General features: G+C 40.2%; 1 long non-coding RNA gene across 2 annotated transcripts in view; it reads left to right on the forward strand.

Moving 5' to 3' along the window:
* The window catches only part of LOC103887427, a 51,794-nt gene extending 34,832 nt beyond the window's left edge, over positions 1-16,962 (forward strand). The window contains exons 3-7 of one of the 2 annotated variants that reach the window (XR_002524238.2): positions 412-511; positions 2,481-2,625; positions 5,325-5,454; positions 12,081-12,191; positions 16,605-16,962. This is a non-coding gene — a long non-coding RNA (uncharacterized LOC103887427). The remainder of the gene's footprint in view (positions 1-411; positions 512-2,480; positions 2,626-5,324; positions 5,455-12,080; positions 12,192-16,604) is intronic. The other variant, XR_002524239.2, reaches the window with a different exon arrangement.
* Positions 16,963-17,027: the final 65 nt, after the last annotated feature.

Genomic DNA, 17,027 nt, shown 5'->3' on the forward strand with positions numbered 1-17,027 from the left:
GATGCCAGGGGGTGGGCAGAAGCTTGTTTCTGTGGGCAAGACTAATCCATGTTTATTTAAAACTAATTTATCTCTGCAAAACTGAACAAATTCAGGAAGGGAATATGTTGTGTCACAATTGGGCATATCAGCTGAAAGAGAAAATAACGGAACTAATATTTCATACAGTATATCCATTAGATTAAGAAAACAGATTTTCTGTCTATAATCCCTTTTTTTCCAAAGGATTCTGACTCTGCTATTTTCAGAACATGGTTTTACCAAAGAAAATGGAAGTAGTGGTCAATCAAAACATTTAAGAAATTAAAATGATTTAATTTTTATGAGCAATTAAAAAACTTAGTGAATGGGTGAAAAAAAAACAAGAAAATGTGGCTGTAATATTCTTTCTCCCCTCTCTCTTTGCATTAGATATCACTGGTTGTCAAAATAATGCCAAAATGAAGACTTTCACAAAAGACATCCTTGACTGTCAGACAAGAAAAATTCTTAATGAGTGTGGGAAAAAATGGTGAGATAAAAATGAAATCTGATGTCTTTTCCTGGAATGATTGAATTAAAGTCTCAATTATCAACCTTGGGAACCCAAAATAATTGTGTTTGCCCAAAGTAAGGCTAAGCTCAGAGTCTCAAATTTTTTTTTTTTTTTTTTTTTTTTTTGAGATGGAGTCTTGCTCAGCCGCCCAGGCTGGAGTGCAGTGGTATGATCTCAGCTCACTACAACCACCATCTCCTGGGTTCAAGCAATTCTCCCTTCTCAGCCTCCAGAGTAGCTGGGATTACAGGGACCAGACATTACACCTGGCTAAATTTTGTATTTTACTAGAGACAGGGTTTCACCATGTTGGCCTGGCTGGTCTTGAACTCCTGACCTCAGGTGATCCACCCTCCTGAGCCTCCCAAAGTGCTAGGATTACAGATGTGAGCCACCGTGCCCAGCCCAGAGTCTCAATTTTCAAGGAAGTTGCCACCTATTTGCAGGAGAAATTGGGACCACCCAAAACAACAATCATTATTCTGTTTTTCAAGCAGCCCCTCCTTTTGCTCATGGATAAAATTAAAATTTACATGATCTTGGAAATTAGCCACTGCATTTACTTTGTACACAAGATATCTTGGAAATAACATGTTTGAGAACATAAAAGCAAAAATTGATTAGTATTTTCTATTTTACCTACATAAATAATGCCATCTTTGTGACTGATTTGCTCATAGATATGTGAGCTACCTCTCTAGAAGAATTTATTGTAAGTATTTCTATTTTGGGATATTTGGAAAAATGAAGAATAGTTCACTCTTCTAATTTGAAATGCCTTAACCTATACACAGTTTTTCTCAAGCATAGGATGTGAAGCCAGGCCATATTTGTGACCTGTTATTAAGAATAAGGCTGCTATGAACAAGCTTCTACAAGTCTTTTTTTGTGGACATGTTTCCAATTTTTTTAAATGTAAACAACTGGAAGTGGGATTGCTCTGTTATTTGGAAAGATTATGATTAGCTTTATAAGAAACAGCCAAAGAGTTCTCCCAAGTGGCTGAGGACAAAGTAAATGCACATGCATTCCAGTTGCTTCAGGTCCTCGCCAGCATTTGGTATGGCATCTTTCTGATGTGAGCCACTCTAGCGGCTCACGGGGAAATGGGGTTTTGCATGAGATGGAACTACTCTGATGAACTTTCCCACCACCTATGAGCTATTTAAGACTAAACCTACATGACAGGGGTTGCTCTCTAATGACTCACAGGACAGCCCAAGGTTACAAGCTTCAGAAAGAAGGCTGATCTGGAGGCAGTGAATTATCTCAACTGATTGTTCACAGTCAATTACAGATTCAACTCCTCCTTCTATTCTTTCCCTACTTCTCAATACTGCACCTGAGTAGTCTTTAAACACAATGTTTTTACTTAAAAGAAGAAGCTCCAGAAAGGAAATTTTGGAGCAAAAAAAGGTCTCCCTCTCCCTCCAGAACACAAATAATGAGGTGTGTTTTGTTTGAGTTGGTGGCAACATTTAAACTCTTATTTTTCCCCCAGGAGGTAAGGAGAAGACATTTTCCAATTTTCCCAAACAGGGTATTTGGAAGTAAAGTTCTGTGAGAGAAAGGCAAGACCCTTAAACCTGTCAAATTATTAACTAATTTTTCTTCTACAGATAGTGATTATTTGAATTTTCTGTCTTTCTCTTTAGCATCCAAATTTAGAGACCAAATGGTTGGTCTAACCAAATAGTTATTTTGGGTCATCCAGAATGACCCCTTGCATTTCACTCTTCAGTAACTTCCTGAAGCTCTTATCCGGATGTAAAAACAGGGCATTTTCTACACCATTCTCCACAGGGTGTGATGTAAGAAATTGAGGCAGGGAAACAGCATATTGCTGCTGAAACATGTGACTCTATTTCAAGGTGAGAATAAAACAGGTTAAAACTGGTACTGTGTGGTTTAAAGATAAGCAGCCTGTACTGTCTTTTATTTTTAGAAACAACATAATTAAATACTGAAGACAATGTGAAGTCTCTATCTTCTCTGTTTTGGGGACAATTGTCTGGCAGGAGCCAGAGGAAGGGTTGCAAAGGCACCCAGATGCCACCCAGAGTTCCCAACGTGACTCTCCTCTGGCAGAGGTAAGACCACAGCTTCCGGAAACTATGCTCGGGGCCTGTGTGTCTGTGGCATATTGTTTATATTGTGTGTTTATAGGCAATTTTTACAATCACTATTTCTGGATTGCAATCCTCTAGATTTCTAGATTGCAACCCTCCTGAGACACTGTGCTGACACAGAAGTTATTCCTCTTCCTGAAAAGAAAAATTAGAGGTCTAACCACCACAAAACCCCTGATAATTCAGAATATTAGCATCACTGTCAGAGCACAATATTTAGGACAGATACTGATAAAGATAGGACAGATGACTACCTTGCCTTGTCACCACCTGAGTGAGGAGCCCTTAAAAGATGGATTCCCTCCCCATGGTTATGGCATGTCAGCCTCTGCATTTGTAAGGTGCAAGGACCCAGGACTGAGTTGAGGCACAGATAGAGCTGTTTTCTTGGCCCTGCAGAGCAAAGCCCTGGAATGGATAAATACCATTTCATTTCATTCATTCGCTGTTGGCTGTAGTACCTGAACACATGCCCTGTGGCATCATCTGTGAGTTACCCACACTTCCCACAACAGATGCATAGGGAGGAGGTACTTTACTTACCCCTCCTGTGACAGAAAAGGATGAAGTCAAGGGTCTGGTGGAGGCACCACTAAGAAAGGGCATCTGAAAGGACCAGAGTGACCAGCAAGTATTTTTTTGCAAGGCTGAGGAGCTGAGAGCTTCCATAAAAGGCTGGACCACACAGTGGTGAAAAGCATCATTTGGGTTACCATATGGGCTGCCATAAAACATACCAGAGACTTGGTGACTTAAACCACAGATAGTCATATTTTCACAGTCCTGGAGGCTGGAAGTCTGCAATTAGGGTGCTAGCATGGTCAGGTTCTGGTGAGGGCCTCTTTCCATCTCACTGTGTGCTCTTTCTTGTGCATGGAGAGAGAGAGCATGTGTGAGCCCTCTACTATCCTTTCTTAGAAGGGCACTAATCCCATAATAAGGGCTCCACCCTCCTGACCTCAGCTAACCCTAATTATCTGCCCAAAGTTCCAATCTCAATACCATCACATTGGTGGTTAGGGCTGTAACATTGGGATATGGGGAATGACACAACCATTCAATCCAAATCAAGCATGTTTACACTGTTGGGACTCCAATCCCACCTTTGCCTTTGAGTCATTTCTTAACTACTGTGCCTCAGTTTTGTCCTCTGTAAAATGAGGAAAATAAACCTTGTAGGGATACTGTGAGACTTAAATTAATTACTAAATGTAACAAACTATATAAGTTCTTGGTACATGGTAAGTGCCATATGTATTACCTATAACTAACTGACTTTTTACACTATGAACCATAACCACAATTCTTATTTAAACATCTTGGAAGAGGCCAACGTGTGACATGTGTTGATTTCTGAATGAGTTTTGAGAAGAAACTGACTCTCAAAGAGTGCAACTTTCTCCTGCTGTCAGAAGGCCTACACACCACTCTTCTCAGAGAGGTAGAAGGGTTGAGCTGTGCTATGGAACTCTAAGATTACACTGGGAACAGATTGCTGATCGGTGACAGACAGCAAGTGTTAATAGTGATGTTGGTGCTAAGAGAAAGCTGACATCTCTTCATCATGCTCCAATACAACCATCATTCCCTTGTGCCCAATGCCCATTGACTGCCTTCTATTTTAATTAATTGATGCAGATAAACTTTCTCTTACAATGAGGTGGCAAGCCATGCTTCTTATCTCCACAGAACATCACTCAGGACACACTCAGATATTGCTCTTTGATCATGAAGGATGTTCACCAGCAATTTAGTGCCCAAATAGACAAGAGAAAAGGGGTGATGATCGCTCATGAAAAGTGTTGTTCACATAGCTGCATATCAAACTGCTGAACTGGGTGCCTGCCTGAGTCAGGGCCCCAGGAAGAAGCGGGTGATTCTCAGCCTAAGTTGTGCTTCAGAGCCTCAGCTCTTTCTACAGGGCTGGGGAGGGAATGAGGCCACCTCTATTACACAGAGTGGAACTGTCCAGGCCATTTGCTTATCTTATCCTTATCACTGAGAAAAGAAATTTCAGAGCTGGCAGTCCTGAGAACATCTTGGCACTCAGGCTTTTCTGTAGCCTCCCAGATGGCAGGAATCATAAACTGGAGACATCCAGTCATTGTTGCTGCTGTTGATAAAGACTCCTCCCACACCAATGGTGAGCCCCACAGGTGCTAAAGACAAGTGGTCACCCACAGGGCCTAACGGCGGTGACTCTGGGAGGGACAGGGTCCCCAGCCTCTACTTTTCTACATGGAATTAATGAAAATGTACAGAATAGAAGTCACAGAATGTGTATACACACGAACATATCCTGAATATGAGCTATTTTATCTCACTGAAAAGTTCCTATCTACCACTTATTGGGGCATTCAGAATACTTTTAAAAATGGTAGTATGACCTGAAGATTCATGGATCCTAAATTAAAGTACTACCTTTGGATAGTTGCTTTAAGCCAAATGATCAAGAAGATCAAGATACATCTTCCTGGATCTTCAATCTCACCCAAAGATTTAGAGAACATATCATTTTATATTAAAACCAATAACATTTTCAGAATACATTTGAATAATTTATTTTACCTAAAAGCAGAGTCTTTAAATAAATATCATTGTTGAGATGTAATGCCATAGGATACATACTGGGGCGTCTTCTCTTTCTCTTACCCTATTAGAGGCATTTCAGGGCAAGTTTGTGGAGCATGGAATTAACAGTCATCAATGCACTGCTGGGTTTAAAAATGATTTACATCAATCAGCGGAGGACCTCCACTGGTGATGTCAGCAGGAGCTCAGGATGTTCAGGTAGACACGGAAGGCTTTGAATCACCAACCTTGAATAACATTATGACTGTGCTTATAGCCAGGCTTCCCTTGCTTGTGGTCATTGCTGTGGATCAAGGTTGTTTTGCCTTCCATGCAGTGGATTTGCTGAGGGGCTTTTCAAGCTGTATCTCAGAATTGAGATGTATGAGAATGGCTCACAGGAGGGAAGAGATGTCCTCTTGGGGACACGGCCATTGGCTTTCTTGGCCTCACTGAATAGCAGTGCAAATAGACTGGGGGAGGAGAGTGGCAGGACTCACAGGGATGGTCTCAGCAGTGGAGCATGGTGGCAAAGAGGGAGGACTTAAGATTCAGATGGACCTTGCTTGGAACTGTGCTTCTGTGCCTTAGACTGCAACACTTAAAAGGTTAATTAACCCCTCTGTGCCTCGCTTTCCCCCTCTGTAAAACCAAGACAGCAGTAGAACCTGCCTCACAGCGCTGCCCTGCCTAGCATAGTTAGCTGTGCTCCTACTTCCACACGTTCCATTTCACCAGAAACCCAAGAAGCCATGGAACGAAACCTTCAAAACTGAGCATTTGCTTCTTCCTTCCTCAAATTCTACTTCTCCACCCACAAATATCTGTACAGTGCCTTGCACTGATCTTAAAACAGTTCTGGCTATAAAATCACTTAGCTGGAGCCAATAAGATAAGAGGCTAGAACACTGTACCAGGAATCTGACCCCTGCAGGCTGGCCATGATCCATCCCTCAGGCAGCCTTCCCAGGGCAGAAAAATCCAGGGAGCTGCTTAATGAGACATTTCCCCTAATGTTTTCTTCAACTCTGACAACTGCAACTGAAATTTAGCAGCAGCTTGTAGCCCCCCAAAATTCATTCTCTTTCTCCTTCTCTCCTTCCGTCCCTCCCTCCCTCTTGCTGTTACTCTTTTTACTGCCTTTACGCACCAAACATCAGTGTTTTTTTTTGTTGTTGTTGTTGTTTTTAATAGAATGATGTTCTTGGGGGAGAAAAGATTTAATAAATATATCATTGTAATCCCAATGAAAACTGTAATGAAAATGGAAAAAATGTCCACATTTAAAAGTTTAAATAATTCTATCTACTTTTAACGTTGATTGATTTTTTATTATTATTATACTTTAAGTTCTAGGGTACATGTGCATAACGTGCAGGTTTGTTACATATGTATACCTGTGCCATGTTGGCATGCTGCACCCATCAACTCGTTAGCACCCATCAACTCGTCATTTACATCAGGTATAACTCCCAATGCAATCCCTCCCCCCTCCCCCCTCCCCCCTCCCCGTGATAGGCCCCGGTGTGTGATGTTCCCATTCCTGAGTCCAAGTGATCTCACTGTTCAGTTCCCACCTGTGAGTGAGAATATGCGGTGTTTGGTTTTCTGTTCTTGCAATAGTTTGCTGAGAATGATGGTTTCCAGCTGCATCCATGTCCCTACAAAGGACATGAACTCATCCTTTTTAATGGCTGCATAGTATTCCATGGTGTATATGTGCCACATTTTCTTAATCCAGTCTGTCACTGATGGACATTTGGGTTGATTCCAAGTCTTTGCTATTGTGAATAGTGCCGCAATAAACATACGTGTGCATGTGTCTTTATAGCAACATGATTTATAATCCTTTGGATATATACCCAGTAATGGGATGGCTGGGTCATATGGTACTTCTAGTTCTAGATCCTTGAGGAATCGCCATACTCTTTTCCATAATGGTTGAACTAGTTTACAACCCCACCAACAGTGTAAAAGTGTTCCTATTTCTCCACATCCTCTCCAGCACCTGTTGTTTCCTGACTTTTTAATGATTGCCATTCTAACTGGTGTGAGATGGTATCCCATTGTGGTTTTGATTTGCATTTATCTGATGGCCAGTGATGATGAGCATTTTTTCATGTGTCTGTTGGCTGTATGAATGTCTTCTTTTGAGAAATGTCTATTCATATCCTTTGCCCACTTTTTGATGGGGTTGTTTGTTTTTTTCTTGTAAATTTGTTTGAGTTCTTTGTAGGTTCTTGATATTAGCCCTTTGTCAGATGAGTAGATTGCAAAGATTTTCTCCCATTCTGTAGGTTACCTGTTCACTCTGATGGTAGTTTCTTTTGCTGTGCAGAAGCTCTTTAGTTTAATTAGGTCCCATTTGTCAATTTTGGCTTTTGTTGTCCTTGCCTTTGGTGTTTTAGACATGAAGTCCTTGCCCATGCCTATGTCCTGAATGGTATTACCTAGGTTTTCTTCTAGGGTTTTTATGGTATTAGGTCTAACATTTAAGTCTCTAATCCATCTTGAATTAATTTTTGTATAAGGAGTAAGGAAAGGATCTAGTTTCAGCTTTCTACTTATGGCTAGCCAATTTTCCCAGCACCATTTATTAAATGTGGAATCCTTTCCCCATTTCTTGTTTTTCTGAGGTTTGTCAAAGATCAGATGGCTGTAGATGTGTGGTATTATTTCTGAGGACTCTGTTCTGTTCCATTGGTCTATATCTCTGTTTTGGTACCAGTACTATGCTGTTTTGGTTATTGTAGCCTTGTAGTATAGTTTGAAGTCAGGTAGCGTGATGCCTCCAGCTTTGTTCTTTTGACTTAGGATTGTCTTGGCAATGCAGGCTCTTTTTTGGTTCCATATGAACTTTAAAGCAGTTTTTTCCAATTCTGTGAAGAAACTCATTGGTAGCTTGATGGGGATGGCATTGAATCTGTAAATTACCTTGGGCAGTATGGCCATTTTCATGATATTGATTCTTCCTATCCATGAGCATGGTGTGTTCTTCCATTTGTTTGTGCCCTCTTTTATTTCACTGAGCAGTGGTTTGTAGTTCTCCTTGAAGAGGTCCTTTACATTCCCTAGTAAGTTGGATTCCTAGGTATTTCATTCTCTTTGAAGCAATTGTGAATGGAAGTTCATTCATGATTTGGTTCTCTGTTTGTCTGTTACTGGTGTATAAGAATGCTTGTGATTTTTGCACATTAATTTTGTATCCTGAGACTTTGATGAAGTTTCTTATCAGCGATTTATTTCTTTTATAAAATGAATAATGTTACAACCACTACTACCATGCCTTCCTTCCACCAGCAGTCTTTGAACAGTTTTTGCACATCAACCTCTTGGTTATTTCTCAGAGACACAAATATGAAGAAAGCACATTCCCCAAAGCTTGCTGATAGGCACAGGTTCTACATGTTTGCCAGAATGGGATGTGTATCCTAGAGTAGTGATTCATTTATACACACACACTTCTGGGTGCACAGGAGGATTCACCAGCACACCCTGCAATCACTCCAAACTTCCAAAAAAAGTTTTCCAAATCATAAACACATACAAATTTAGTCTAAAATCAAACCTCACTTTCTCCTCCCTTTCCCTAGTACTTCCTACTTTCATCAATGATGCACTGCCCCCAGGCGTAAGTGAGAGGTGGGTCTTTGTTTCAGTTTCCACTCTCTTCTATCCACACCTCTTCCTGGGTACTCCCACATAGATTATTTCAAAACCCTTCTGATAGAGATACTAATTATTCCCATTTCACAGATGAAGAAAATAAGGCTCAGGGGTTCAACCCAATGTCATATAGTAAAGGGCTCAGGCAAGATTTGAATCCAGGTCTGGAGGGAAGTGGCTATTCACAGGTGTGATTCAACTACCAATCAGCATGGGAGTTTTGATCGGATCTGTTTCTGACCTGAGCTTGTTCACCCCTCCTTAAGCAACCTGGTGGTTCCCTGTTCCCAGGAGTTCATCATATTGATGTCGAGCTTAGTGGAGATACCCTTTCAGTGTGACATTCTACAGCCCAGAAGTGGGCTCAAACAATCCTCCTGCAGACCTATATGCTTAGCAGACAATGGCTTTACTTTCTACTTCATAATTTGCTAATATTATGATTTGCTCTCATTTTAATAATTTTTATTTTAATGAATTGCAAGCCCTACAATTTGTATAAAATGGCTTCAATTTTTAGCCCAGCAATCCTAGTCTGGCTTTACCTCATATACATTAATTATTTTACCATATTCCTGACCATTTTTCTATTTTGCTTAAAATGTAACAGTTTAAAATGATAAATGTAATAATTGGACTGTTTGCAAAGAATGTTGTTGCTATTCCTCCAGCACACTGCAGCTGTGCTATGTGAGCAACCAGTCATGTATCATTACTCAATAAAGCAAAAGCTGCTGTATCCTGATGCTCAGTTAATAAGCAACACAGAGCTCATTCATAAATAGAAGATTGGGAATCTAAACTGTCCATCACATTTTATTGGATTTCATGGGCCCTCACTATTCCTTAGTAGGACAAGTCCTTTTAAGGTTGGTACCTTGAAGTAAAGATAAAATTAGTCTTCAAATCATGCCAGAGGGGATAAACAGTTTACAAAATACAGAGGCATATCACTTAACAGTGGAGATGCATTTTGAGAAAAAGCATCCTTAGGGGATTTTATTCTTGTGGGAACATCCTGGAGTATACTTACACAAACTTATCCAGTTGCTTCGCCTCTTCCACCTGTTTCCCTTCAGCACTTCCTTCCTCACTGGAGCAATGAAGCCACCCCACAGTTCAGCACTAATTTCAGCACTAATTATACCAACCAACCCCTGGTATAATTTCAGCAATAATTATACCACCCCCTGGCTTCTGAGATGAGGCATGCCTTAGACATTCTCTTATACTAAACACATAGTCTTTTTACCCATCATGATCCAAACTCCATGAAGACACTCATGGGTGCTCTGTTGTTTCTCTGTGTCACCTACATTAGCAACTGATATGGCTGGAATGGAGGTGTGGTTTCCCTACAAGCCCCCTCCTTTCTAAGTGATTTCCGTCTTGGCCAACAGCTCTACTACCTCCCCAATTTCCTGCTTAGGCAAAACTCTAGCAGGTGGCTTTGATTCTTCTTTTTCCCTAATCTTTGAGAAATACAAATAAAATCTTAAGCCCCTAATCAACTGAAAAGACCCCTCTCTTGGCCAAGAGGATTCCAGATAAACCTTAAAAGCTCAGTTATCGGCCACGTCAGATGGGAGGTCAAGCATGCCTCAGTATGCCCCTTCTTTATCAACCTTTAGCCAAAACTCTTTCCTAAGGAGTAAACAGAGACTAGCTCTGGAAAACAAGAAATAGATGACTCATTTCTTTTTCATCTTTAGGTAATCATCTGAGGCTGCTAGCAGACTCCCCTTCCTCTTCATTGCTTACAAGTGACAGCTCACCAGTCACACAATGCATTTCTTTCTAAACAGTGACCAATATCTCTGGGTGTGTTTTGGCGGACTCTCAAAGGATGCAGTGGGGGTTTTGGTGTCCTTCACTTTACCTTTTGACATCAGAGGGTTGAAAACTCCACCTCAGATTACACTAATGCTGCCATTTTTAAAAACATGCAATCCATGAAGAGGCATTAAGAATTGTTCATGAACAGGTTTCCCCTCTCAGAAATATTTGTAACTCCTCCTATAGCTCATTATAGCTCATTAAATATGTATATTTGGCCACCCCACTCAGCGTGAATTTCTGACTTGCCTTCCATTCCCTCCAAGTGTTTCCTCTCAGCTATGCCTCCCAGCCAGCAGGATGGCCAACCTTCAGTCTGTAACCCTTTATGGGAAATCAAGCTCTTCCCAAATTTTGAACCTCGTGATTCTTCAGTTGACGGCTTCTACTCCAATCCCTGCACAGGTGCTAGCATCCTAAAGACAGCCGTGTTCCTTGTGTCCATCTGACCCTCAACTGCAAGTCATCACCGAACTGGCCTCCCTGCCTCCACTCCTTCCCCTGTACCATCTATTTCCTAGACAGTCAGGGTCAGCTTTTAAAGTGAACATTGAACATCAGAGGATGTCATTTTCCTGCTAAAGCTCCCCATAGGCTCTCCATCCCATCTCCAGGAAAAGTCAAGTCTCTTGCTCTTTTACAAAGATCCCCATGGTCCAGCTGCTGTGCACCCCTCTTCTCTCCTTTCTGCCAGTCTCCCTGCCACCTGCTTTTTCCTGCCTGCCTGGCTGGCTGTGACCTTGTCCTCAAAACATACCACATTCTGTGTCCTTGGCTCAGCTTGGCCTCTCCTGGCATGGGCAGCACCAGGTCTGCTCCTCACTCAGATCTCTGCCAAGATGGTGCCTCCTGTGGGAGGCTTCCATTACCATGTGATCTACAGGAAGTACCCAGTCCCTCACTATGGTAATTCTCAACATAACCATAGTATATATTCAGGGGAGTACACAAGACACCTTTATGTGTTCAACCTGGCAAAACTCTAAACAAATTAGGCCCTATATCCTCAATTTGTCAGACATACCCAGGCTCAGGGCATTACATGTGTTGTGGTATGTCACAACACAAGGAGCAGAAAGAATAGCTCCTGTATTACAGAATTGCCAGGACACACTGGCAGGACGTCTTAAGCTGTCCTGACTCTATGGAGCTCCAGCATTCAGACTGGGAACCAATGCATGCATGCAGCCATAGTTGTCAGTAATAAACTCCTCCAGATTTATGCTAAAACCAAATTTTATTGACATGTCATGTCCAATATGTTTTATGAAAACAGTCCCAAACTTGGGTCTATCTAATATTACCATCCCCTTAACACTTGTGCTAACTTTTTATGCTTTCAGCCCTGGATATTCTTTGAAGAATATTTTCTATCAGGAGTTCTAAAATCATTCGGTCCTCATATTGATGCAAAAAATAAACATATGAACAAAATCTCTGTGCTTCACACAAAGGTAAGATCCAACCTGTGACCCCAGACAGTCACCAGTGTCATCAACTAGGCCACTACAGAGGAGGGGGATACAGGGGGCAGCTCCAAGGCATGGATGAGAGAGCATTGCACTCTGTATGCACAGTGTCCTAGAATACCTGTGTGACACAGGCAGAAGAAAAAAAGATGACTAACCTGTGTGTGTGTGTGTGTGTGTGTGTGTGTGTGTGTGTGTGTGTGTGTGTGACAGAGAGAGAGAATGGGAGAGTGAGAGAGAAAGAGAGTGGTAAAAGTTTCCACTTGTTGTTGCCATTGTCTTTTAACTTATTTTTCATAGGCATCAAGAAAATTCCACCCCAAAGCCAAATTAAATGTCTCATAATCAAAGAGATTAGTAGGTGGTATGCAAGATAGGCTCTGCATGGAAAGTACTCAAGCTGAAAACACTACTAATAAAAATGAGAAAAAGGCTCTGAAGGTCACACACCTCCATCTTTTTAAAAGACTATGAAGTCTCAAAATCAGGCAAACTACACACATACACAAAAACAATTCAGTACAACAAATCTGTTAAATATATTACGTTGGAATTTTTAAAATTATCAGACAAAAGAAAACCTTGTTTGGCCTGTTTTCTCTTCTTTTCTCAGAATGGGACACATTGGCCATCCCTGTAAAACACTTATACACTTAAATGCAGAGGCAGGAACTGTAGCATAAACCTTCCAACATCAGTCCAAACCCACCTCACAGAGTCTCCTAATGATATTTATATACTGTAAGTTAATAGGGATGAAAGCAGGAATCAAATGGCTCAGATCTAAGAAGCAACTTGATTTCTACCACATTCAGAATATAATGAACTTTCAACCTTATCATTTTTGACTGACAGAACATCGCCCTAAAGAAACATCAAATACCTGTTGAGGAAAACCACAGATCACTCTAAAAATGAGTGAAACGAATGAACAACATGTATTAAAACACGCTTCTATTAAACAAAGTAAATCTCAGGGACCATCTTTGGCTTTGCTAAATCCACTGAGGAAGAGACACAGCATGTTTCTAGGGCAATGTGAGGTTCATTTCCTCATCCACAGCTCAATAGAGCACTTATGGCCCATCACAGAACATGACACTCTTTTATCATCATAGTCTCTCAATTCAGAGCTTTGCTGATTTGTAAAAATGTATTTTAGCTTGTAATTTGGCACACATAACTTAACCTGGGAGTAATGCTCTAAAACAAATTTCATGACATCTGCCATGTCATTTTAAACCAATATCTTCTATTGCCACAGAACTTAAATGCACCTCTGTTTTTAAATGCTAAAAACATAGATCTTTCCTAAGCTCTATGGAATATTCACTTTTAGCAATAAAAGGCTCCAACTAAGAAAAAGAAAGTTTCCAAATATTTTCTCATTTCTACTCCACAGACTTATGCTCAAAATCAGTATGTCCCACAAGAATAAAGAAAACAATTATTGTGTAATATGTCATCTAAATTCCTAACATGCATTTCTGTCTCTTAGACACTTGAGTTAAAAATGAATCAATTGTGAGGGTAGTCTGTTGGTCATTAGGACGTAAGTACAAATACATATCTGGGGAAAAATATCTACAGCATTCATTTTTTTTTCCAGTGAATCACTGGAAAAATATTTCATTACAATACAATCCTAAAGTTGATATAGAAATTATATTAAAAATTTAATTGGTGTACAGTTTTTTTCTACCTAGTATTTGTGTGCCAAGTATTCTATTAGGTATTTAAAGAAATACAAAATATAAAAGAGATGTATCTCCACTTTCAAAGTAAATTGAGTTGTAGGCAACTATAAAGTGTTGTGCTAGTGACATATATTTGGAAGTTATTAGCTTTTTGCATTCTCCACGAATACTTAAATTTTATTTGCATGCTACCTTCAGACAGTAATTTGTTTTACTATTTTTGTTGTTGCTTCAGCCCTGATCTTTTTCTCCACATCCTAATACAGATTAATGTCTTTTAGTTGCTGTTAAATTTGTTTGCTCATCCTTTGTCATATGTATAATTTAAATGATTTATTAAAATTAATGAAAAACTAAATCTTTATATTGAAAGGATGAAAAATCCTCTAGATAAAAGCTTGCATGGAAAATCCCCTAGTGTTTTTCTAAATCACTTAATTTTCTCTATTTTGTGGCTATAGAAATCTTTAAGCAATAATTGCCCTGTTCTTTTTTTTCCTGCTTTTTTGGTTTTTATTTATTTATTTATTATTATTATTATTATACTTTAAGTTCTAGGGTACATGTGCATAGCGTGCAGGTTTGTTACATATGTATACTAGTGCCATGTTGGTGTGCTGCACCCATCAACTCGTCAGCACCCATCAACTCGTCATTTACATGCCCTGTTCTTAGAAAAAATTTTGAGATGTGCTTTCATCGTAACCCTGTTCACACTTGCTTGAGGTCAACTGGTGGATTGGTGCTTTTCTTTAAAAGGACAATTATCTGAGCCTTGGTGTAAGTTTTTGTGCACCTTAGCTCTTTTCTTGCAGCATGTTGTCATTGTCACTTTGGCATCCTCCTTCCCAAATGCGTGACTTCCCCTTAACCTTCACATTGGTCACTCTCCTGGCAGCACTTACTTCTGCCCATTCATTTCTTCTAGAAATTCTTTGTCTTTTGCTCCAGAAGCATAATTCTTTTCTAGATTTCCTTACTGATATTTCATTAGTTTTTCTCCTCTATCACTCATCACTTAAACTGGTCTGAAGAATTTTGTCCTTAATTTTTTTATTAAAAAAATTTTTTTAAATATCACCCAAATGGCAGTAATATCCAAGTCAGTATGTTGAAATAAATTTCTGGATTATTTATTGCATAAGCAGCCCACTGAAAAATTTATTCAACAGTATTCCATTGAGAGTCAAAAACATATTGATTTAATTATTATTGATCTGTTAAAGAAAACAATCTAAAAAAACCAAACTGGGAATTTTCAATAAACAAATCAAAACTTAGATGTGATTATAACCTAAAGGACTCACAGGGTGAATGTGAAATAAGCTGCTGTCTCAGGGCCTTCATATGGAAGACATGTAGTACTTAGATTTGTTGTCTTGCCTTCCTCCTGTCTGAACTTAGTATTAATAAAAGTTAGGCTGAGAAATTTTTTTTTTTACAATCTTATAGGTTATTTTTAGTGAAAACTTTTTAGAAGTAGAATACCCATAAAGTGCACAGATCAAATGTGTGCATCTCAAGTGGTGTTCCATTTTCAAAAAATGAATACATGTGGACAGCACTTCTATTTTTAAAAAGTCAGAAACTGTCTCCTCATGCCCTTTCCATTTCTTGCTCATTATTCCTCAACCCAGGCATAACCACTCTCCTGACCTCCAACACTATAAATTAGCTATGCAAGCTTTGGAACTTCACCAAATGAGTCATACAGGATGGATGTTCACAGAGCCTACTTAGATATTATGGATCCTTGCCAGGAATATAAAAAAGTGTTGCAGATAAGGCCAACAAATACTTGGGCTGGTGGTGCAGGGGCAAAAGAATTTACCAAGTCAGTTGTAGATAAAGAAAGGCAGATTTATTAGAGAAAGTATGAAAATATATTGTAAGAAAGCAATGATCACATCAGCATGAGAGAAAGAAACTGCAATAAAGCAAGGGCTTGCTGGAGATTTTATAGGATAGTGTTTCTGCTGTGTGCTGAAGAGGGCTTTGTGTGGTACTGATAATACCAAGGTTGCAAGTGAGCTAACTTGCAAGTACCTGGTGATAAGTTGGGTGCACGAGGGCTACATGTTCTGGACCATGACGAAAAGCAGACTTACAGCTTATCTGCTTTCTTTTTTTGCTTTTCCTTGGTCCTGCCAGCCTGACTCCTTTTTCCAAATAGGACTCCATAAAAAGTGCTCTGGGTCAGCTAGCTGGCCAGCTGTTGTCAATGTACCTGAGCTGACTACCCTTTTCTTTGTAAATTTGACCCTACAATGACCAACCAGCAAAGCCATGTAAAGCCTATGGAAAAACCTGGTTGACTAGTGTTGGGCCACAGATCCAGACCCCAGAGGTGGCATAGAGGTGGAACCAGCACCATTTGAATGTGTGTTCAAAAAAGGGCAAGGGATCACATCCTTAAGGGATTAAGGATGTGACCAGAAGAAAGGGAAATGAATGCAGAGCAAGCAGAAGATGACAAGATGCCACTGCACCCTGCACAAGAGATGTCTTCACTACTGCTGAGCAAAGTGATAGGGTTTATCATCTGAGGACACTGAAAAATATTTGCACATTTAAATATGACCTTGTTTCAGTTTCCATCTTTCAATGAAATCAGGCCACAATCATTACAGAAGTATTGTGACTCTAAGAACACATAGGAGCACAGACAAAAGCAACCTAGATTTCTCTTTTTTGCCTTTAGCCAAAGAAATGCCAAACACTTATGACAGCTGGTAACTCAAAGTTCAAATATGGGCTGGCAAGATTGCCGAATAGAAACATCTTAGGTCTGCAGCTCCCAGCGAGATCAACTCAGAAGGTGGGTGATTTCTGCATTTCCAACTGAGGTACCCTGTTATCTCATTGTAATTGGTTAGGCAGTAGGTGCAGCCTACAGAGGGTGAGCAGGAGCAGGTTAGGGCATCACCTCACCCAGGAAGTACAAGGAGTGGGTGGAGGGGTGCGCCCTTTCCCAGCCAAGGGAAGCCATGATGGACTGTGCTATCTGGCCCAGACACTACATTTTTCCCACAGTTTTTGTAATTTGCAGACCAGGAGATTCCCTAGTGTGCCTACACCACCAGGACCCTGGGTTTCAAGCACAACACTGGGCAGCTGTTCAGGC

The sequence above is a fragment of the Papio anubis genome, unplaced genomic scaffold, assembly GCF_008728515.1.
Source record: "Papio anubis isolate 15944 unplaced genomic scaffold, Panubis1.0 scaffold146, whole genome shotgun sequence".
Lineage (NCBI taxonomy): Eukaryota > Metazoa > Chordata > Mammalia > Primates > Cercopithecidae > Papio > Papio anubis.